General features: G+C 42.6%; 1 protein-coding gene across 4 annotated transcripts in view; it reads right to left on the minus strand.

Annotated features, from left to right (window-relative positions):
• The window catches only part of Esrrg (estrogen related receptor gamma), a 582,336-nt gene that overhangs the window by 546,424 nt on the left and 11,052 nt on the right, over window positions 1–24,860 (minus strand). Inside the window, exon 1 of one of the 4 annotated variants that reach the window (XM_036202305.1) lies at window positions 24,324–24,411. The exons of the other annotated variants lie outside the window; for them this stretch is intronic. The gene's annotated coding sequence lies outside the window, so the exon portion shown is untranslated. Of the gene's footprint in view, window positions 1–24,323; window positions 24,412–24,860 lie in introns of those variants that run through there. 4 annotated transcript variants of the gene reach the window in all.

The raw sequence follows: 24,860 nt of genomic DNA on the forward strand, positions 1-24,860 counted from the left end.
ATTATAAGAAGCAAGCTTCTTGGGCTTCTCCAGGCAAAACCCGAGAGGTCGCCAACATCATTTTTGCTGTTACTGCAACCTCCAAATAATTTTCCATCTGTTAGAGCCTCAAATCAAAAGGGCAATGATCATGAGTGAATGCATGCCCAATGATGTGGACCATTCTTGCCTCGTGCTCCTGAACCAGTCATGACTCCACTTTATATATCAAGAGGTGAGAGCAAAATGAGCCCTAAGGAAGCAAGGTTGGCCCATGAGACAAGAGACCTGGCTTAGCTCTTGGCTGTGCTTTTTACAGCTGAGTGGATTTGTATTAAAACAAAACAAAACAAAACAAAACAAAAACACCCATCAGGGGAGTCATGTCCCCCACTTAGGAAATGCCCAGAGGTTCTGAGAAAAATAGTGACAGGAAGGAGGAGGCTGTCTGAGTGAAGTGCCTGCTCTGAAGCTGGAAGAAGATGAGACTAATTATGTAAAATGGAAATGTACCTAGGATTTTAGACACTGAATCTTAAAACTATGAAGAAAGTGTTTACACAACTTTAGAAGTACCCCACCATGAACCAGAATGAGTTCTTCACACAGATACATTTTTAAGATTTGGTTCTCCCCATCCAGAGGCACACGGGGCAGCCTTGAAGCCAGTGCTAGGATGAGTTTCAGAGTGACAGAACAGGTCACAAGGTCAAAGGACTCTCCTTTCATGGGTTAGCGGTCAGCATGAACTCTTCATTATGTTCACTCTGTCTCATGCCCACCCCCTCCATGTTTTTAAAATGATATATAAAAAACGAGACCCATATGTTCAAACCCAGGCAGCTGACAGTGTATCCAATTCAATACCCAGAAATTCTCTGAATAAGCCATAAGCTCCCTAGACTTCACGGACCATCTCTTGACTTGCTCAGGGGCATTAAGAATTTACAGAAGATAACACTGGTGAAAATTTGACTAATGGATATAATTTTAAAAATAAAGGCAATTTCTTAAGTGGTTTATCATAAGTATTTTGGAGCAACTAGATAAGGAATGTCCTATCTTGAGCCGCAGTCCATGAAATAGGCATTTTTCCAAGAGAACTTCTGCACACTATGGAACAGACCATATAAAAACAAACTATGAGAACATGAAGTCCCTTTCCTTCCTCTTCCTTCCTTCTTCCTTGATCACTTTAAAATTACACATCCCAACACATTAAACACAAGTCATTAGAAAAGTGTGTAGTTTATGTCCCATTCACAGGTGCTTATAGATTATTTAAGAGCATGTACGCAGTATGTTTAGATGTTACCAAAATTACTTGTTTAGTTCCAAATAATCTGAGCAGCATGATAAATAAATTGTTGGTCTTGCTTCTAAAATCTGGTGACTTTTGAAAAAAACAAAACTGTGGAAGAAGAAGAGTTCCTTTGTGCTCTTTCGAGAGCCACTGAAGGGCCGGCTGTCGTCACGTCACCAGACTTGGGGCAACATGGAAGGGAGGGATCGTCATGGTTTGCCAAGAATCGGGGCATTTGGAACCTCCCTGGTGGGTCCTTGTGTACAGCCCTGCTGTACCAGAAGGGCTCAGCCCAGTCCTCAGCAGCTGTGGTGGCAGCCGGAGCATTCTTTACAAAGCTGGGTGGCTGCTCACTGCTGACATGTTCGGTTTTGAGCTCTAGAAAAAAAATAAATAAATAAACCCCCTCACTGGAATGTTGAGCTAGGCAAAGACAGCAGATGCCCAAAGTGGAAAAAAAAAAAAAAGCCAGTCTTTGTGTATCAGGTGCTTTAGAACCTTCTGGAAGTTATTGTGGGGGAGGACTATTGTTTTCTGCTAAGTTTGCACTCAGCCATTGGAGGTCCTTTTCATCCAAACCTCTTCACTTCTCCCTTCTGGACCGTGACAGCCAGAGTTGAGAGGATCCAACTGGCTATCGATCATATTTCCTTCTAAAGGTCATACTGGGGGAGCATAAATGCCAGACAAACCACACACTCTCTGAGGAAGACATGCACTTCATTCTCCTTCACATTTAACATCCCACGGGCTCTTGTTGCAATACAGACATGTCCACATCAAGTCTGGAACCACACATGGGGTCGTTCTCTGAAGTTCTCTCCTTTGCAGGAATCTACTCAGAAGGACCAGGGGCTAGGAAGATGGCTTGGCAGATAATCTACTTGCCATGTAACTGTGAGGACTGGGTTTTGGATCCTTAGCACCCGCACAAATGCTGAGCCAGATATGGCAGCCTGCTTGTAATCCCAGCACTTGAGAGGAAGAGACAAAGGACTCAAATAAGCTGGCTAGCTAGACTTGCCAATTTGGCATAAGGCAGAGGATGATCAAGGAGGTCACTTGATGCCAACCTCTGGCTTCTACATGCATACACATGGACATTTGCCTCCACACCTATGAACAGTCATATGCATGCGCGTACACACTAACACACACTAGAATAAAAGTCAGAACAGAAACTATGTGACAAACTTCCCAGACAGGCCTCTAGGCAGAAAGCACCCAACAGCATGGTTAGATATCTTCTAATAGAAAAGAAAGTCTTGCCCTGAGAAGGTTGAGTTACCTATTCCTACAATTAGTTCTTGCTAACATGGTGTCTAGTTAGGTAGTAACAAACTAAACAAAGGTAACATGCAGCTACTATGGTTATTATAAAGGTGCCTGGCCATAAAATACCATGCCTTCACAAATAAAGAGACATGAGAGGTGAAGAAAGGTCAGGGGGAAAAAACTGATGAGAAATCAATGTCAAAAGAGGTCGCTTTATGAGCTTCAAAGGGAGCTGCAACCATCGATTATGATACTCAGACAACACAGCCCTGCGAGATCTGAAATTGCACTTCGAGTCTGAATTTATAGAACTCACGCAGACACTCGCAGTGATTGCGGCACATTAGCAGGAGCTTTCCCCATAAGCATGATTGAGGTGGGCACCTGCAGAGGTAGAGCCAGTCTGTTCTGGCTTTAGGTGACTGGATATGTGATTGGGAAGGCTGCTTCAATTGCAAAGTTATGGCTGGTGATAACCAGGGCCCAGGATCATCTTTTAGAGGACTTGGATGATGGCACCCCCTTGTTGATAAGCCACAAATACTCTGCCACACTTTTGTATAAAATAAGGTTGAAGGTCTTTGAAGGAAGCCACATTGGGCTCCTTTTCTGACCACATGTGAAGCTCCAATCATACCAACAGCCCTCTCCATTTTCCAAACCCATCATACCGTAGTTCATCATCCTCAGCCTTTTCCTTTCCCTTCTTTGCGTCAGAATATTTTATTTCACTTTGTTTTAGAGATGGGGTTTCAGGTATCTGGAACTGGCCTTAAGTTTTCTGTATGGCCAAGAACAACCTTGAGCTTCTGACCACCCCTATTTCTACCTACTAATGTCTGGGATTGCAGGCATGTACCATTCTGTCTGGTTTCTGCCAGCCGTGAGGGGATCAGATCCAAGGCTTCATACAGACAAAGCAGCATCCCACCATTGGCCCGCCTCTGCTGCCTATATAAACCTCTGTATTGACAGCTGACTCTCAATGGTTGACAGCAAGGAAGCTGCTCTTCCATGTAGTCTTCCTGCAATTCATTTCTGGCTGCAATGCCCTCTGTGCCCTAGGAAAGTCTCCCTTCTTCTTTTGGCTCACTTCCTCACCACAGGAGACACTTGGCTCACCAAACTCTATTTCTATTTCTCTCTGGGCACTCAGGTACTCTACCTTTCTTCCCAGCTTCCCTTGTTGCCAAGAGAAGGGCATGACTGAACTTGGACTACAGTATACATGGAAAGGGGGTATGACATCACTGGTCCTGAAAACTCTCTCTTGAGATGCTCTATATCTATTTGTTCTTTCCCTCTCCTTTCCCCCCTGCCCCTCCCTTGTCTCTCCTTTTCCTTTGGGTATGGGGGTAAAAGTCGCCAAGATTGGCCTTGTGTCGCAGAATAACCATAGAGCAGAACGCCCCATAGAATACCAAATGCTGCCTGCCCACAGCAGTCTGGGGTATGACTGAGGAGCACTCAGGGACAGCAAAATGCTTAACTAGTCCACTGTGACAGACACGCTTAACCAGATAGTTAATTACACTTTATCTATTGGAATACAGTTATTTTTGTAGGTCGCCACACATTTATTTGTGGAAGAAGCCCGAGTATAAATAGAAAGTTGGATTTATTAAAGGCAAGAAGCAGAATTTATATCCAAACTGTGTTAGATGCATTTCTTTTTCTGCATTGACTAGTTGTCTAGAACATGGTGCCATTGAGATTGTGTTCACAAGTCAAGAGATTTCTCTGTGAGCCTAGGCTGCACCCATTTTCTAGGGCTGCTGCTGCTCAGGTGTGTGCCGCTCATCTGAATGGACACAGCTTAAGAGACTTGTGGTTGGGGATTCTAGAGAGACACTGACCAAACTGACAGCAAGGTGGTTTTTGTTTGTTGTTTGTTTGTTTGTTTTTCACTACTGTAAAAATTAAGCAACTAGAAAACTAGATCTCAAGTCAGTGGTGACACCAGGAGATGCCATGGTGCTCTCTTGAACTCCCAAATGCAAACGAACGAGGCAAACACCAGCTAGAAACCTAGCAAGAAGTGGCACTGATCCTGTGAACCTGAAAGCAAGGAGTCCTAAGGCAAGCCAACCAGATGCAATCACAGTAAGAAAGAGGGGAGTTAAGACACTTAACAGCAAAAGCCAAGTAGGTATATGGTAAGGGGAGTGCCAGTAAGGGCTGTTTGGCAACTTTGGCCCCAGTGAGTGGCTGAGACACCAGCACTCCCTGGCGAGCCCCCATGTTGAGTGACTGTGCACATGTCAGGCTGTGTGTCATCACTGCTGTCCTGGTAAGAGCAGCTGTGATCACATTCAAGAGTCCCTCAAAAGACTGAGGCCTTCTAACATCCCCTCCTGACATGTCAGGACTCAGAAGGCAGAAGGCACTTTTCCCCCCCGTTATGGATATAGAAGTAGTTAAAAATTGCTGAAAGGGGAAGACTCTTCTGTGGACCAGCTGCCCTGTAAGTCACAATAACTCCATGAGTTACCAAGTTGGTGTAGGGAAAATCCTTTCAGCTCATTGTCCTCTCCATCTGGAACGACTAGAAATAGACTCCTTTGCTCGGTTCGGCTCAAACTTGAATCACATGGGATAGGAGAGTTGAAAGGCAAGAGAGAGGGGGACAGACAATAGCCAAGGAACTCTAGAAAGTAACTGCCAACTGTTTTTGCCATAACAGAAACAGAGAGAGAGCTGAAAAGTTAGTATGGTTTTTCTGAGCCACATTTTATCCCAAAATATCAGGAAGCTTAATTTACATAAAAATGAAGGATGGAAAAGTATCAAGGTCACATCTCATATAAAGTTATAATTATAAACCAGAAGAAGGAGCCGGACAACATCCCTAGTGGCAATAAAACCTTGAAGGACACACATTCCCAATAATCCCACAAAATGGGGGGGGGGGGAGGAACCATGTCAAAAGCAGCTTGAAAATATTACAAAATCACTAAAAATATAAAGGACACTGCTGTAAGATTCAAAAAGCTCTTAAGTGTAGTAAGAGGACAGAAGGGAATCAGAAATAAAAGCAAAAGCTACTTTGAGAAATACCCAACTAACCTAGAAACCAACAGAGACTCCCTTACTAAACACAAGAATTTAAAAGGAGAAAAGCTTTTAAATTTCAGGGAAATGAAAAGAAACAGAAGACTGGAAGGGAAGAGATGAATCATGAAGATAGAGAGAAACTAAAGCATTTGGACAGGAAGAGCTTCCAAAGAAGAAAGACAAGGCAATAGAACACTAAGCACTGTAGTTTCAGACATTCCTGATTGAAATGATGTACCGACAATTCACCTGTGCCTGATATCACTCCCCCAGCAGAGTTCTTGTAAATGTGTTAGGTTGCTAGGGTCAGTATAAGACCGCATGACTTATAACCAGGACAATTAACTGTCAGAGTTTTGACCCTCATACTTCACACTAGAAATAGTAGTACTAGTAGCCCTTCAATATACCAGAAAAAGATTTTATAACCAACTAAACTAACTTGCAGAAAGAAAGGGCTCAAACAGTAATAAATTCAGGCAAAAACATACACCTGGTCTTATGAGTCCTTTCAAAGGATCATACTTCAAAAAATAAAATGACTGCAGAGACCACAGCTGGAGGCAGATGTTAAAAATATACTTAGTTATAGATTTAAAACCAAAACAGGGCTAAGAAGTAGAGGGGAGTTTCTAACAGTATCTACTCTGACAATGTCAGGATAACTAAACTAAACTATTAAAATGAGGGAAGGAGAAACACATATTTTTTTAAAGCTTTAAAAATTTCAATAACCACATTGGAACTAGTATTAATGTTCTTCTTCCAAAACTACTGTGCATAAAATATGTAAAAACTCTGACAGTTAATTGTCCTGGTTATAAGCCATGCAGTCTTGTATCAACCCTAGCAACCTAACACATTTACAAGAACTCTGCAGTGGGGGAGTGATATCAGGCACAGGTGAATTGTAGGTACATCATTTCAATCAGGAATGTCTGAATTAAACAAAGAAATATTGGAATATCTAATTCTACTACCCCATGTCCTATACAGTCAAAACTTATAAAGAATGAAGAAAACATGTGTGATGTAAAAGAAATTAAATATAACTAGAGTTGTAAATTTCAACTGAGCTATTGACATGAGCTCAAAAATGCAGAAAGTATGGAATAAAGTGAATTATATATACAAACCATAAATATGCATGCATGATTCTTATCTCACACTCTTGACATCTACCAAAAGGTAAGAAACAGTGAACAATCCCATTGTGCAAACTTGGAGTCTGCTGGTATTATTTCTTACCTGAAAACACCAGGGCCCCTTAAAGAACTGGTTCGTTCTAGCTCTAGGACAAGAATTGTGTGAGATAAGCCTAGAACATCTTACTTGCCCAGACAGCAGTGATGCTATCACGGGCTCTTAAGCTGCTGACGAAAAGACTCAAGAACTGACTTGCAGAGGTTCCTTTTGGCTAAGGGGACAAGATGAATTTCAGTAATCATTTGGCTTTTCTAGTGAAAACTACAATTTTGCTAAAATGATTAAGAACTAAATCTCTGGATCCCGTTGTCAATTTTCATAAAATGCAGGGGACAGAAAAACACTCTGAACATCAGTGCAAATGTGAAATCTGTCTAGTTCAGTCACAGGCAAACTCTACATGTCCTGGTTCCTCAACAGACTGCAACCACCTGAGTGAGCTTAAAGAAGGGTTTACAAGTGGCACACAGAACAATGTACCAGGCGTTTATTTATTTAGTATCCAACAGAGATCCTGCCTGCTCCACAACTCCTCAACTACAAGGATGTCAAGATATTTGGCTCTTGGTTTTGATTTTTAAGGACAAGACTAAGCTATGGTGTTTGCAAATGCATAGTGGACAATAAACACCTTTCAAAAGCTTAACATCCATTGCTGCACTACACATAATGACCAAGTTATGGAATCAGTCTAGATATCTAGCAACAGATAAATGGATTTTAAAAAAAAAAGCACCCTGTATATTTATCTAACTATTTTATAATTATTTTTATTCTCTATATATTTTTATTTTATATTTATACATGCATATATATGTGTGTGTGTATGAGTGTTTTTGTAAGGGATTATTGTTCATCCATAACAAAGAATAAATTTCTATCCTTTATAAGAGAATGGATGGTAAGAAACATAAGTCAGACATAGGAAGAAAAGTATGCCATCTTTACTCTCATATGTGAAATCTAGATCTTAAAATATGTCTTTGTAAAGTTACCTTTAACATGGAAGATAATACAGAGTCACTCTGAGATTTTATTATCACCCCTTTCCTCCCGAGGGCCGTACCACTACTAGTTTCTCATATTTTATGACTAAACTGACAGAGCTAAAGAAAATGGATATAAGGTTTAGCCAAGCCATGGCACTGTGGTGATGGCAAGATACAGAGACACAGGCTAGTTCTGTGTTCACAGATAAGGCCACCTTAACTGTTGACTAGGATCTCTTGGAAAACCATTGGCTGGACCATGTTTGACACATTTAGAGTATCCAGACATGTTTGCTTTCCAGACATCTAAATAGTTCCATTTCTTGAGAAACATGCTAGGACCCAAAATGTGAAGGTGAACTTTGAACTATAAAATCAAACCAATACTGAACCCGAGGTGGGCAGACAGACACAATTGATAAATGTTTTTGAGTGTAGAGGCCCCATTTTAGATCAAAAGAACTTTATAGGCACCTGCTTGTGATTGTGGATGAGAAATCCCTTAGAAATGATGGTTTTCTTCTCATTATCCTATCTCACAATACATCAAGCTTTCATGGGTGGTCCTTTTTCTCTAGTGTGCTCGATGTTTCCAGTGACCGGAAAGAAGACTTTAAAAGCATCCTATCATTTTAAAAGTATGTGTTCTCCCTCTGCTAAGGTCTTGAGTGCCCCATTCCAAATATCCACTGGGATAATGGTGGGATTTCCAGAGTTTAAAAATGTGTAAAAAAAATGTTCCTGTTTAAGACAAAGGCAAATGGAGCTTTGAAAATGCCAGTTCACAGTTAGGATAAACTAGCTTGACAATCACCGAGAAAGAATTCCACCTCGATTTATAAAAATGCCATCTTTCAGGTCTCTGAGAAATAAGTGGGACCCTAAATCACAAATAAATAACCAAACTGACACCCACCCACACACACACACACACATACAAAGGAGGTAATGCATATCTGGGAAGCTAAATCTACATAAATAAGAACTGAAGGAATGTGACTCTCACAAGTGTTGTCTCTCACAAGACCACTGCCTACTTCCAAACCAGGGGACTAAAGGGCTCACCCCACCCTTAAATACAGAATAAAAAGACAGTTACATCAGACTGTAGCAAAGGCAAATCCAAATTCACAGAGGTTTTATTAAAAACAGGAAAAGGTCAGTCCTCTTCCCCCCAAAGGAATGCCCAGGGCTTGTAGGAATTATTACTCCAAGATAGTTTCTTTATTAAATTCACTGGACAGAAATAGAAAATACAAAGCCTGGGAAAAGACAGGAGCAGACATCTTTCCCTTCCTCTGGCTAGCATATTCATGGTCAAGGCTAAGCCCAGGGCATAAGCTGGAGAACAAGCTCCTCCTTGAAGTAGTCAACAACCAAGGGGATTTTAGAATCTAGAAATTTTAATGAGCTAAGAAATAAACAAATTGTATAAATGACAGATATGTCACTCTTGATGCCTTCTCCCCATCCCCCAAAGAAACCATAGCCTGGACTTGTTGAGATACCAGGTAAAACATCCCTCACGAACTCATTGCTAGGCAAGGATGGAAGCAGCCATCTACCCTTAATTGATGTGTGTTTTCACTTAAAACCAAATGTTCATTAATGAGTGTGTTGGAAGGAATGTATAGATTGAGTGTGGCCCAGCATGACTTTGTTTAGTAAACATTTTTCATCATGGGCAGTCACGGAGAAACCTCAAACCGAAGTGAAGTACAAACTTAAAATGGATTCTGGAGACACCCTGGCGTGTGAATTAACTATATTTGTATTAATATTTAGAATGTCATGCAAGATGCTGCAGCCAGTTTTGCATGACACTCTGGCTGTTCTTCACAGAATTTTTATCACGAAAATGACCGTATTTTAAAGGCTATGGCATGCTCACTGTGTGAGAGGCTTTACAAGAATGAGAAAGATGAAAAGTTGAAAATTCCTCCCCCCAACTCCAGGCTCTGCCTATTAAACAGACAAGCTTTCCAACAGCAGTCACATTTGGGTGTCCAAGAACAGGGCACTGGATTCACTTTCTGTGCGCCGAGGGGCTTGGGCAATTCTGCTACACTTCATGTCATCCTACTGAGAGACGAGTCTGGGCTGGGGCCTGGCTCAGTGGGAACAGTGCATGCCTCGAAAGCATAGGCCCTGATTTGATCCCCTAGAACCTACGTTACAGGAAGCCAGGCAGAGCATGCTCAGAGGCAGAGACGGACGATCCCTTGGGGTTCACTGGCCAGCTAGCCTAGCCCACCTGGCAAGTTCCAGGCCAGTGAGAGACTCTGTCTCAAAAACCAAGAAAGATGGCACCTGATGAAGGCTACTAAGGTTGTCACATCTGTACACACACACAAACACACTATACACAATGTGTATACAGATACACACACATGTAAACATGAGTACATGAGTACACACACATGTATAAGGACATACTTAAGTGTACACAAGTACACACATGCATACATGTGTACATGGGTGCATACACACATGTACACAGACACACTAAAGTGTACACAAGTACACACAAACATGTATACAAGTATACTGACACAGACACACACACAAACACACTCATATACACACGGGTACACGGGTACACACATGTACCCATGTGTATATGGGTACATACACACATGTATACAGGTACACACACAGCTGTACACAGGTACATACACACGTGTAATAGGTATACCCACGTGACACATGTGTACACAGGTATATACACAAAAGTAATCAAAAGGATCAGATGTTCCAACATCATGCCTTAAGAGGTCACAGAGGTGTACCAAGACCCAAAATACTCCTTACAAGAGTGCAATAACACAGTAGAGCAGCACTCAGTGTTCTCACTTCTGGGGGCTGAGCGAAGGCCAGCATCAGGAGCGAGGTCCTTCTTTCTGGACAACTTCTGTGACCAGCCCTGTGAACAGGATGGGGCTGGTTCAGAGCAGTGGAAACTGGGTGAAGACAAATCCCTCCCTTCGGTCTACAGCTTCAAGTGTTTCTTAACATCAAACACTTTTATGGCTTAGAAATGAAAACATCACCTGGTTTGAGTTGTATTTCTTTCCCTTGCAGGTTTCTGGTGGAGATGTCAATAAATCTAACACAGCCAGAAAGAAAAGGAAGAACAATAAAAATAAGGATAAAGGTCATGCCACTTCATCAACCTGTAATCGAAAGGGAGCGGAGGTAGGCACCAAAGCTGCTACCATCCTCTCTCCCTCTGCTGAGTTCCATCTGTGGATCCATCCCAGGAGAAAGAATATCTGGTCTGGGGCTTTGGGGTTTTTGGATACTGTTACCCCCTCCTCTCCTCTTCCCTCTTTAATGGGTTCTAGAAAAAGCATAGGAGATTGCTGTTTCAGCAGCCAGGGAAAAGAGGGTGGATATGCTGTACGGGGTTATTTTTATATTTAATCCAAGAGAGGTCTATGCAACCCAGATGACTCCGAAAAGCATTTTAGGAAGTTGGCAAGGGAGCAAGCACCTTCTGCTATCTCCCACTGAGAAGTAACCGTATCCACAGTATAGATATGTTCTTCAAAGATATCAATAGCACAGATAATTAAGTTAGCGCCGCAAACCAGCTACATGCTTTGAAGTGTGCCTACAGCTGGTGTACTAGCCTTTCCCTCACCTGGTAGGCTAAGCCTACAATCTCCTCACACATGTTCACAATCCTGTGACCTTTAGTCCATCCTCATTATCACATCATTTAAGTTGCCCAACCATGTGGGGCCCACCATAAAAAAACACTGCTTAGAAACAGAGATAGCAAGTTAACAGGCTTAGATTCAGACTCAAGAGGGGTCAGATGAACCTTCCAGAAGGGGAGAAAAGAGTCTCTAGATTCAGATCCACTGCTGCAGAAAAAGAGCACCACGGGATATGAAAGTGGGTCCTCTGTTGCGGAATATTTGTACACTGTGTGAAAATGTATTGCTGCGATTGGTGTAACAAAAAGCTGAAGAGCCAATAGCTACAAAGAGGTTAAGCTGGACTTCTGGGGAAGAAGGGACTCTGGGAAGAAAAAGGATGGAGTTGTCAGACATGGAGGAAGCAGCATAGGCAGTATGGAGAGATGAGGTAACAAGCCACTCGACAGACTATAGAATAAAATAAATGGGTTAAGTTATAAGGGCTAGTTAGGAACAAGCCTAAGGTATAGGCCCATATTTCATAATTAATCAGTCTCCAGGTCATTATTTGTGGCTGGTGGTCCAAGAATAGTCCAACAAGAATGCTTGCTACAGTCCTCAAACTTAGGAGTGCATAAAAGCTCAAACTATTGGGGCTCTTCCCAAAGCAATGAGTTACTGGTCCTGACCCAGTCTTTGCTTTTTTCTGCACACTTCCCTTTTGTGTTGTGTATGCATATGTGTGCAAGGGTTCATGTACACGTGACCATGCATATGAAGGGCAGAGGTCATAACTGGGCATCTTCTTCTATTTTTTGAGTGGGGTCTCTCACTGGGCCTAGAGCTTGGCCTTGGAGCTGGAATGACGAGCCAGCAATCTACTGGTTTCTACTTTTCTCAGCCTGTCCCCAGACTGAGGTCACAGATGTGCACTGCCACACTTGGGGAGCCAAACTCGGGCCTTTATGCTTGTTCAGCAAGTGCTTTGCCTGCTGAGCTCTCCCCCCATATGCCCTGCATTTTAACAAATGCCAGAGAAACCCCGAGTTTGTAGTCCGCAGACAGTGTTTTATGGAAATTGAAAGCATAAATCAAGTTTCTCAGAACTCCGGGAGTAAGTGCATGTGATCCCACAAGCAACCACTATACCTTACCTCTTCTTTGTGTATTTTATATCATTCAGTCTTCAAAACATTTATTAAAGATAGCTGTAGAAACTGAGGTTGAGCAATGTCAAGTCACTTCATCCAAGGGGGTTAGCCTTTTCTAATAGAGAACCCTTTAGGGAATAAACAAATGATGGGTATCCATTTAACCACTGGATCTCAACTTTTCTATCCAGTTCTCGGGCCTACCTCATTTATGCCAGGCTCAGCACATAAACTCCAGCAAGCCTCATAGCATTGATACTGTTACTGTACATGCTTGTGCACACACACACACACACACACACACACACACACACACACAGAGAGAGAGAGAGAGAGAGAGAGAGAGAGAGAGAGAGAGAGAGAGGCAGACAGACAGACAGACAGACAGAGACAGAGTCAGAGAGAGAGAGAGAGCGCAGGATTGATATACACATGTCTATGTTCACCAGAAATCATCCTTGGGTGTCATTTCTCAGGAATCATCCTCTTGGTTTTTGAAAGATGATCTCTCTTATGGAGTTCATGGCCAGCTAGGTGGGCTAGCCGATCCTTGGGAATCCTGTCTCACCTCCCTGGGGCTGAGATTACAAGTGCAGGCTACTATGCTGGGCTTTTCTACGTAGGCCCTGGCGATTGGACTCAGGTCCTTGTGCTTAAGAGGCCAACACTTTACCAGCTGAGCCATCTCCACAGCCCTTCATCCTGCCATGAAAACAGGTATGGGAACTCCATCTCCCCATCCCAGGTACTGGGAATGGGAACTCAACTCACTGATCTTCAAGCAGAAGTCCTTTTATATGAAGCAAAAGTTGGAAGTCCCTGAACAGCTACTAGAAAGATAAATCATCCAGGGTATCCATTAGCGCCCCATAAATTCCACTACTCAGAATGCTGATATATTTCTAGTGATTTGCGATGTTGTCCTGTTGATGGCAGCTTAGGTTTAATACAAAAAGACCAGTTTGGCAAAGGTAAAATATCTAGCCATGACAAACCTAATTCTCTATACTCCCAGGCCTCTGGTTGGTGTGAAAGCAGCAGATCTCAGCTTCTAGAAGCTTCCAGCCAAAATCCCCACTGGGAATATGACTTCTCGTGTGGCATTTCCAGGAGGAAATCCCATTGTTAAATGTATTCTCGAAGAAAATCCCAGGAGGCCTGCTTACAGAAATTTTATTTTATTTTTATTTCAAACTTAAGTGGGCTTGAACTCACCCCTATGGTGATATTTTAAGAAGAAACCTCCATCTCCTTTCTGCAAGCTCAGAATGAGATTCAGAGCATAGCCAGCTCAAAGGGGACTGTCACAGGTAGGAAGGGACACCTCATGTTTACAAGGCTGGGCTGCAGAGAATACTTGCCCTGTGTCATTTACATACTGTCTAAAAACTAGTGCAGTCAATCACGGTCATAGGAGAAGAAAAGACAGACAGGCATAGGGGTCTTGCAGAACTGGACCATGCTGTGTTACACAAGTTTTCTCCATCCTCTTTCTAGACCCAAACATAAGCCTGCTTTTATGACAGGAATCCTTATGTCCTACAATAATAGCCCCATAGAATAAAAGCTTGAGCAACCACGAGCATTTAGGAACACAAACCCTCCCTGTTTCTGGATACTCTGCCTTCACTGCTCTGTTCCTTATGCTTCCTGCCAGGAGCTCATTATTGTCCCGCAGGCTCCAGGATTGGAGGGTACAGCCACTGTACCTCCACTGTGAAGTCGCTCTGAGGCTGAGATGAATTGACACAAATGCAGAGACTTTGAAAGTGTCTGTTACATTCAGTGAGTTCTCTAGAATCTGAAGCCATATAAATTGTGACTGTGGCAGTAGGTGGCTCTGTTAGCCATGAGACACATACTGTGATTTCAACATTTTCAGAGCAAGTGTGTGGCTTGTTTGCAGTCTATAGAAGTTTCCATGTCTCTTCTATGGCCTATGGGGAGAAGTCATAATTACAGTGCCAACCATCTTACAAATCAACAGTTCTTCTAGCTACCCGCTTCCTCTTGGCTTTTGTATTCTGCGTGTGTCTAAATTGGGTCCTCTTGGTCTTGACACTGTCAATAGTTGAGAACTGATAACTCATCAGTGTGCCTGTTATTGGGGGCCCTGCCTATTCATTACACGATGTTTTTAGCATCCCTGGGGCTCCACTCACTAGATACCAACAAAACCTTCTATCCAACCATAATAATCCAAATTGTCAAGATATTGTCAAATGTCACTTAAGGGAAAATTATCACAAGCTCAGAACTACTGGTCAAAATTCATTGTGGAACAAGCAAGAAAGGTCTCTAGATCATGCCTCAGGCATAAGTCGGTCACCCTACAACAAATTTGACTTACACAACAAATAGCATTTTACCAGCAGTAAGTGAAACCCGCAGCCTGGCAGGGTCAATGAGATGTTTAGCTCTAACAAGCTATGGTGAGCAAAATAGTCCAAACTTCTCCATATATGCAAACTCAACATTTAATTTTCTGCAAGATTACCCACAATAATTACAAAGTTTCCATAATACAGCCTCAAAGGCTTGGAACTCTGAGATACATAAGAATTGATCTGTTATCTGTTATCTTCGCCATGTACTGTATCCATGTAACCAACCAAATAGGTGTACACAATATTCTCCTCCAATTTTTAGGAGTATTAAAGTGAAACTTTCCTAAAATTAGATTATTTAGCTATCTGGTGAAGAGAAATACACAGCAAACCCATAGCATAAAAGCAACCCTGCCGTTACCAAACACTGACTTTGTCCGTCAGCATGTATCCTTTAATCGAATATTTTTGCCTTGTACACTCTAAATCACAGTTTGACATTCTAAAGATGTTAAAATATTTTGTGGTAGCTGCTACTGGTTAATGATGGCTCAAAGGTAACGAGTTGACATTCACGTGACACCAGTTTGCTCCATCTGCCAGTAACACACAGACCTTTTGAAGCATTCCGATAGCTGGAGTGGGCTTTCTACCGGGAATCTGTAGTCAAATGCTGACTATGGTAGATCAACTTGAAGATTTCAGAGCCATTATCAAAAGACATAATTTCTTTGTCATGGTCTTAGCATTAAGCTGGGTCAAGAAATCCATCCTAAAATATACACAGCTGTATCAGGATTTTATTTACCTGATAGTCATCGAAGCTCACAGGAGAGAAAGCACACATTCATTTCGCCTTCTGATAGCCACATGACTAATGTAGCCATATATATATATATAAATATATAAATAATAAACAGACACCCATATTTCAACTGAGTATGGATCCAGTGAATTATTTTTTAAATTAAAGGTATTGAATTAGGAATGTTGCACAGAACTTCCGTGGTCGTTCTCTTTAAGATGATTTAAGGACAGGGCCGCTCTATAGTGTGGGAAAGCAGGTGGGCCCAGAACTAGATAACACAGGACTTAAACTGATAAGCACAAAGTCATTTCACTCTTGCTTTGAGTGGCCTGAGTCCATGTGAGAATAGATTATGTCTCTGCTCTACTATATGACCTCAGAGATACTGGGAAATGATAGAAACAGAACCATATAGGGAACAGACAGAAGAGGAGATTGGCATCACGGGAAATTCCTCCCAGGACACTGACCCTTCCCTGCCTCCTTCTCGTGCCCTCCTCTCCTCCCACCCCACACTGGCTTTTCTTTCTTTTTATTATTTATTTTATTCTCAGTTTTGTGTATATATGTATGTGCATAGGTAGGTTTGTACACCTGAGTATGGGTGCCTGAGGAGGTACAAAGGTGTCAGATTTCATGGAACTGTAGTCAATTGTGATCCCCTGATGTGGATACTTGGAACAGAACTCCAGCTCAAGCAGCTAGTGCTCTGAACCACTGGTCCATCTCTCTATCCCTTGACTTTGCTATTCAATGGAGAATAAAGTGTGAATTGGTACCACCTTACAGTCTTGGCTACCACATTCAGGATACATGACCTTGGAGTGTTTTCTTCCCACATTTCTCTGGGGCCTTCCCCCCTTCTCAGTCTACTCCATACTCAATCACCAGTCCTACATTTTTATTAAGCCTCTTCCAGATTGAAGATCCTTTAAGATAGGATCTACCTGGATCTTGATACTTAGAAGAACCAGTTTCCTGTATTGTTATTTTTTAACAAACTTTTCTGAACAAGCGGCTTCATCATGCAATGCTAACAACTCAGCTGTAAAAGGAAAATGATAATTTGTGACTTCAAAACATTCACCACACAAATACCATGTATTATTAGAAGAAATATTTATATTTAGAACAACAGAGAGTCATTTTGCATATTGTTTTACTTGAAGCCATAAGAAGGCAATTACTGAATCAACAATCATACACTCAGACTGCTTTACACAAGAACAGTCATATGGTTCTGTGACCTTGTAAAGGGAAAGGCAAACAGTTATGGCTTCTCTGTTTGTTCAGTTCCTTTCCAACATGCCAAAAACACTGAAAACTGGGACTGGGGAATCCCTCAATTTTCTCCAAGAAGGGCTGTGAGCCTCCAACTGTGGCCTCAATTCTATAACATTCAAACTATCTTAAGTAGTCTGACCTTGATAGTGACCTTGGGAATGATGAGGATTTCCCAGGCCCCTCTTTGCAGTCTACCTTGGATCGAATTCCATTTCTGACAAATCACTAACAGAAGCTTGGCATGTTATTGTGTTTGGCCCCCTGAACTTAGGGCAGCCTACATCTTCCAAACGAGCATGCAGAGCAGGAAGGACCACTTGCAAGGAAACCCCATCTGCTCCACAGACAGAGTGCCAGTCCCACATCACAAGAGCCACGGGTGGCCATCTGGGGAGAATGCCATAGCACCCGGTAGACCCCAGGAAGCAAAGGCACAAGATGGCACAGTACTCTGTTCAGCAGCACCCAGTCTTTGTTCTAAAAGACAGGAAGAACCACAGCTCTCCATTACTCCTCAAAGACATGACATGGCGACGGCCTTGCCGGCTCGTAGTGGCAGCACACTTGGCTATGAGCATACGAGAGCTACTTCAACAAGACCATCAGTGAAGACCTAGGTATGTGGGAATCTCCTCTATCATGTGTCCTCCAGTTTTTACAAATCAATGTCATCACAATTACACCACTGAGAAGAGAGAGGAGGCTTTCTCTGGTGTGTCAGAATCTAGAGGACAGCTTTCCTGCCTGCATACGAAGCCGAGCGAGCGGCTTGGTTTCCTTATGTGCAATACTGAGAAGGAAATGTGGCTTGTTTAGCTCAGAAGATCTTTTAAAATTAACTTAAAGGGGAGGGGTATGTTTAAGTGAAAAGATCAGACCACACTGAATGCATAGCTTTCTCTATGGATATTAATATGACCTGTGCCCAAGCTTCAAGAGTGTAACAAGACTTTCGGCTCTCCTCCCTTCCCCTGCAAGGTTAGTATGTGAAGGAGTGTGGAAATGGTTCCTTTTTTTTTTTTTTTTTGCTTCGTGCTGATGTACCAGCTCTTTTTCCTCTTTTATGTCTACCATTACTTTTGTATGAAACTCTTACAACATAATATAGAAGATTGTTCCAGACCTAAAAGTTAAATTGTCAAGATGCAAGTCTCAAACTGTCGTTTTATACTCACTCAGGTTTTGACTCAATAATGTGAAAAATGGGTTAAAATGAGAATGACCCTAGACTGTCTACCTTCCCCTACTGAAAGGTTGCCTAAACTGCCTCAATATGAACTAAGTTTCTGTCTCGCTCTCGCTCCCCTCCTCCTCCTCGTCCTCCTCCCTCCCTCCCTCCCTCCCTCCCTCCCTCCCTCCCTCTCCTTTCTTTATTCTTCCCTGCATCTTCCTCTTACTTCTCAATTTTCATTCTAGAAAATCAACTTTTCTACTTTTTCTGAAGAAAAACGAAGTCCTAGAAACTGTTTCCATTTGAGAGAGGCAGGATGCCTACACACCCTGGGAAGACAATAAACTCCTAACCCAGCCCTGCCATTCATTAGCTGTAGATATCTTCAACGCTTCCTGTTCTCATTTGAAGGATGGGGCTGAAAATATCTGTCACATTAGAATAATGAGAGAATTGGATCAATTAGATACCACATATTTCACATGGTACGATGTCTATTTAAATGGCACAATAAAGAAGAGCCATTATTTACATTCAAACTAAAAGTCAACTTCTACATTTGTAACATTGAGGATAATCTGAAGGATGGGAAATTGGGAGGAGAATCACAAGGTAAGACACTGTTCCAGCAGTGTTTAAACAAACAAAAACAGCAACATTAAAAATTTTTTTTAAAAAAAGAGCCATCTCATTGTTACTAATATTTTCTGAGCATTTAATGTGAGGCAGACACTTTTCTTAGACGTTACACCCATTCACTTAGTCCTCACCACGGTCCTACGAAGTAGCTGGCTTGATGATTCCAATCCAGGATAAGAAAAGAAACAGAGTGGCTCCGTTGATCATCTACCTCAGCCCAGAATCTTAACACGGAGTCCAGTTCCAGAGCTATGTTGGAAAGCATCCTCTAAGGTCATGAAGATCATGTCAGATGGCACCTTCAAGACCAATTAACAACAATAGAGTACTGGAGTCTACTTCTTACAGCCTTCCTATTTAAATGACTCCAGCTACTCTTATTCACCAACATTCTAATTTCTTCCCTTGTGTAAGGAAGAAACCAGTACATCCAAGCTAAGGTTTTAAGATCTTACAGCCCAGGGCATCACCCATCAATATCAACATTTTTTTCATCATTGCCACCATGGATGACTCTGTGCCAAACAACCAGCAATTCTTCGCTTATGTTTTCTATATGTGCTACAATACAAGGAAATGTTGAAGACTATTGACCCTTCCCCAATCTAGATACACACTTCCAATCTTTTGTTTATATTTCCACCACACACAGGCAACTCCACCATCAATCTCTAAAAAGGGAAAACTGACAAAGTTTGCTGCTACCTTTCACAGCCTGTAAAGGATTAAGCTAAGTGTTTACCATAGGTAATTTAGTTTAATCCTCACAACAAACCTACTACATTTACATTACAGATACTTTTAGCTCAGTACTCTCAGCAAAGGAGGCCACAGCCCCAATTGGTCAACTGTCTTTCTCAAGGTCACGAGGGTGTTTAGAGTACAGCTTTACAATCTGACCTAGATTTCTGTCATTTCTTCCTGTACACACTTTGAGATGGCTCACTATTTTCTAGATTGGGTGGTTTTTAATTCCATGTATAAGCTCTCTCTGTTTGTGATCTGTTCCATTATAAGGCAGGGCTCTCAGAAATGTGCCAACAGGAAGGAGACCTCTGAACTTCTGACTTCACACTCACAAGTTTTATGACCTTGAACAGCCTGTATGTTGAAGCAAATGAACCACTTCCAGCTCCTGCCTTGTAGGTTTTGTGATGTCTAGAAAATGGCTTGCTATTGTCCTCCATTCTAACCAGAAAAGATCCTAGAGAGGGTTCATGGTAGTAGTTTCACTTGGTGGCCAGCTCATCAGGCAAGAGTAGTTAAGGAAAAGGCTGGCTGGGGCAGTGTGAGAAAGACATCCACCTCACAGCTGTCCCTGCCTGAATAGTGCCATGGGTAAACAAGAGCTCCTCTCTAGAGATCTCTGCTGGCAATCTGTTTTCATTCCTTTCTTGGGGGAGAAAAAGAGAAATTCATATTTTCATGGAGAATGTATTGCTTTCTACACGAAACTGCCAAAACCCCAACTGGAGACAAAATCCATCTGACAAAATCCCTTAGCTGCTTTGATTCAGTTCTTAAAGGAGATTAGTTGTTGGAAGGTCACACGGAAGCCGTCCCACTGCACACTACAGTGTGGAGTTTCAAAGCCTTCACTACTGAAGGGATCTCCATGCTTGATGCCCCCTCTCTCCATGGTGTTTAATCAATGAATCAACAAATAGTTCCTGAGCAAGGCTTCCCTGGGGTCTGCAGGTCACTTCAGATGTGACTCTCTAGTTCAATAGTAGGAGAAAAGAAAAACAGATTTTTTTTTTCTGACTCCTCTAAAAGTTCCCATTTATAAAACCAGAGCTGGCATCAAAAGGCTGCTGGACTCCTGTCTCTCTTTTCCCAAGCTCTGTGATTCATACAGAAAAAGGCAATGCAATATAGCAGAGAGAACACAGGATGAAGACAAGAGAAGGGGGAGGCTAGAAATGGAAGAAAAAACCTGGAAGGGGCGAGAAGACTGAAGGAATATGACCTTTATGCCACAAGGACAAAGGTCAAAAGAGAGAAATAGCATTTCAAGAAATGTCTCCTTGATGGTGTAAACCCTCTGCTCACAGACCTGCTGCTACTGGTTTTTAATACAAATAACAACGTTGGTGTCCAACTAAGGAGCACTGAGGTTTAAACTCATAAGATTAGAGTAATCACCTGTTCCTAAATTTTGTTTTATTTATTTATTGTGTACATGTACCTTCACTCTATCTAGGAAGAGTGTCATATATGTAATTGAATGTCTCTGGTTTAAATGTCCTTTTCCCCTCAACTCTCAAAATGGTATTCTCTACAGAGTCTCAACACACACAGTATCAAAAGTCCTAATCTGCAATAAGAAAATTTTAAAACTCAATTAATCTTCCTAAATAATTTTGCATGAAAATGAAAAGCATGTAAGATATCATCTCAGGCTTTGAATAAAATGTTGTGCAAAATATTACATGATGCAGTATACTGACTTGCAGTCTCCCAAGTGAGGACACATGACTACAGGGCACATTGAAACATAAACGCTGTCCTTCCCTGGCTAGCCCACAGCAGGACTGTACTTAACTATGCATTTTTCAACCAAAATAAACAATGAAACTAGCAAGAGTTTATTGAGCACATACTGTGCCAGATAGGGTGCTGAATATTTTCTACACAGGATCTCTTCTCACCCTCTCAACCATCACTGGCATGCATTGATGCCCTCTGTCTATTAATGAGGATACAAAGGTCAAAGAAGAGATGAAGCCTGCTTACAAAAAAGTCTTAAGACTGTTCAGCCTGAAGCAAAGACTCCAACACACATCTCCCTAGACTCTGCCTCCTTCCACGTCCCCGGGGATGACACTTTTAGTTGCGTCCTTCAGCTTAGGCGATCAAGGTGAGGAAACATTAGGAACGGCGTTTTTATTATAATTACCCCAAACCTCTCTCTGATATGATATTCTCAACATGTACCTGAAAACCCTCCCCCCTTGACACACCTGAGTTGCCTGACTTCCATCACCTTTAAGCACAGCTGGTTTGAAAGTACCAAGCAGAACCTAACCCCACATCCTGACCCAGGACATTCCAAAGAACTTGTCAGCCTAGGCATCACTGAGGCACTCCAGCATATTTAAAACACTGATGTAAAAAACAACCACCACTCATCAATAGAAGTACCGTGTTAGCAGGTAGCTCTTCCAGGTCTAAGCAGTTCGATACAAAAAATCTTGAGAGCAGATGGAGAGGCTGATACTTTTGGCTCACCTTGAGCTCCCCCGGCTCACATCTTCCAGGGGCTGGTGGGTCCAACCTCAATGATGCTAATCGGGAAATGCTCACCTGAAGTCTACACCGCTCAGCATGACCTCAAAGGCTGTCCAATTATGTAGCTAGTCAGAAGAGTCTGTACATCAAACGAAGGCAAAATACAAGCACAGCACTGTCGCTGTCTCTTGTTCCCAGGCTACGTGGTCACATGCCACCCGGCGGTGGGGATGGAAGCAGAGCCACCCCACCGTTCAGCTCTATCACTTTAAGACAGACATGCCTAGCTGAGTCCTTAGCTTCAAGTGTCCATGCAAGTTTGAGACTGAGAGCATCCTCATTCCTCTACACTGTGTGTGACAAGGTCCACCTCCCAACCCCAACAAGGGCATAGCTGTGCTTCTGAGATACTCTCTGCCCCACAAAGTGGTGGGCCAGAGTTTCTCTGCTTGTCTCTAATTACAAGTACAGCCAGACACAGTTCACCAAGCTAAGCATGAATTAGTACCTAACACGGGTACGGGTTGTTCAGGGGTTTTGTTTGTTTGTTTTTTGTTGAAATCAATTTTCTGAAGACCATCATTTGCACATATGCTTCACCATCCCTTCCAGAGAAATGCAAATGTCATTATGAGACCTGGCCCTTTGAATTCAGAAAAGCTCTAGAGGCATTAAAAAACAAACAAAACGAAAACCTAGCTTTGGACCCAGCACTCCCCTCCCCACAAGCCTCCATGTGCTCATTACTATCCTGCAAAAGTTGATTTGAGAGCCAGTAATTTCAGAAAGACTGAGGTTACAGATTAATCCAGAGAACAAGGAAGAAGCAAGAAGACAGATGTGCCACTTAAGAGGGAAAGAACGGAGGGACCTGTGATCGATCCTGTTTCAGCTGGTCAGGGGACATGCGATGTGCAGTAGCATGACCTTCCATAAAGAAAACCTAAATACTCAGCCCTGGTTTTGTTTGCTTCATTTCTAAAATTAAAATACTCACCACTGAAAATCCACAAGTCCCCACACTTTGCCTACAACGCACAGGCCACCTTTCTCCTTGGAAGCCGGAGTGGGGCCTGTCAAGTTCAAGGAGATCCCTACTCTAGTGGGTTAGAACTAGGCAACTAGGGAGGAGGGAGAAAAAAGACAGACTTTCCCTTTAAAACTGAACAGAAGCGGATACCAAATCACATGACCTTTTACCGTAATTTCTGTTAAAATCATTTCATGTCTGGTTGCTCCTGCTCTCCTGGCTCATTTGTATTGTTTACAACAAGCCACTGCACAGCCAGTTAGTGGTGGCTGACTCCATGGTTACCCGTTTTTACATTCACTAGTTAAATGGAATGCATCTGGGCTGTGGGTTCCAGGGAGCAGGCTCTTAAGTAACCACAATCCAGCTATCAATCAGGCTAATCTGAGAGAAATTAATCTTATAAACATAAGTATTGTTGCAGATTAAAAATTGATAGAAAGGGGCCACCAGCTTTTGCAGACTGGAGTTCCAAAAGTGGACAGGCTGAGATTCAGCTCAGACCCTGGTGGTGTTTGGTCTGTGGTCTCCCTCTGACAGCCAGCCAGATTGGGGGCCTAAAAAGCTTTCAAAGGTAATACGACCACCCTTGACAAACAAATCCACCACCACCTCCCCCAGAACCCTGCGTCCTTCTTTCACCTGGGTAGCCCTTGGAATCAAAACACAGGTTTAACCAGACTGCAATCCAAGCAAAGTAAATTAAACAGATGCGTACAGGACCGTCAAACACCAGACAAGCACTGAGTAGGATTCAATTAAAACCGAACCTCAGAGGAATACGCTATGAGTAAATTATAACTGCAAACTAGTACAGTTCATGGAGAGAAAGCATCCTACAAACTCATTCCATTGTCCATGAATTTTTGTAGTAAATTCTTTAAAAGCATTCCCCCAAAGCTAACTTGTTTCTCAAGATGGACAAGACCCACAATCATCGGCTCCAATAAAAATTGAGGAGTTGTAGAGCTTAATGCCCACAATAATTGGCCCACGAGTCACATCTATGTGCTAAATGAGAAGGGCACATAGCTAAAGCTAAGATATTACAACCCGGTCTACTGCAAAGTCACTGTATCAGAGGCTACAATTGATCTGTTGCCTCAGAACGAATTGAAACTGAATGTAACAGAAGATCGGAAAAACCCCTCCTGTACAGCTAATCGGATATTGTATAATGGTTGATTGCAGCTTTGCCTTGTCCCATTGCTGCCTAAATCATACATACTTACACGTTCTGGGCTCTTCCAAGAGTTTGGTGCAGTTTCAAGGACAAATGTCTTAAGCAAGCCTCTCTACTGTGCAGCAGGGAGCCTGCTCGGATCTGGTGACAGGAGCCTGGTGCTAAATCTGACAACAGAGGAGGAAACTTCCTGTGTGAGGAGGGGATCTGGGAGAGGCTCGGGTTCAAAAGGCAGCTGGGAAGGTGCTGCCTGGTCTGCTCCGGGCTGTGTGGACAGGGTAGCCGCTGAGCTGTGTTTGCAGCCCTGCAGAAAGGAACCTTTACTGAAAACCAATGGTATCACATTTCAGAGGAGCCCGTGCCAAGTGCTGGAGAGCAGAGCAACCTTTGACAACTTCACACAATTCACCCCAGCGGACTCCAGCACAGGTCAGGGAGGAGTGTGGAAAGAGTCTCCCCACCGCCAGGTCTCATCTCCGTGTCTCAGTCCAGCACCCAGCTAACCAAAGGCTAGCACCCGCTGGACTTAGCGCCAGTACAAGGCACTCCCTGCATTTAACCTGAACCCAGCTTCTGCCTTGGCTGC

Source organism: Onychomys torridus, chromosome 11, assembly GCF_903995425.1.
Source record: "Onychomys torridus chromosome 11, mOncTor1.1, whole genome shotgun sequence".
Lineage (NCBI taxonomy): Eukaryota > Metazoa > Chordata > Mammalia > Rodentia > Cricetidae > Onychomys > Onychomys torridus.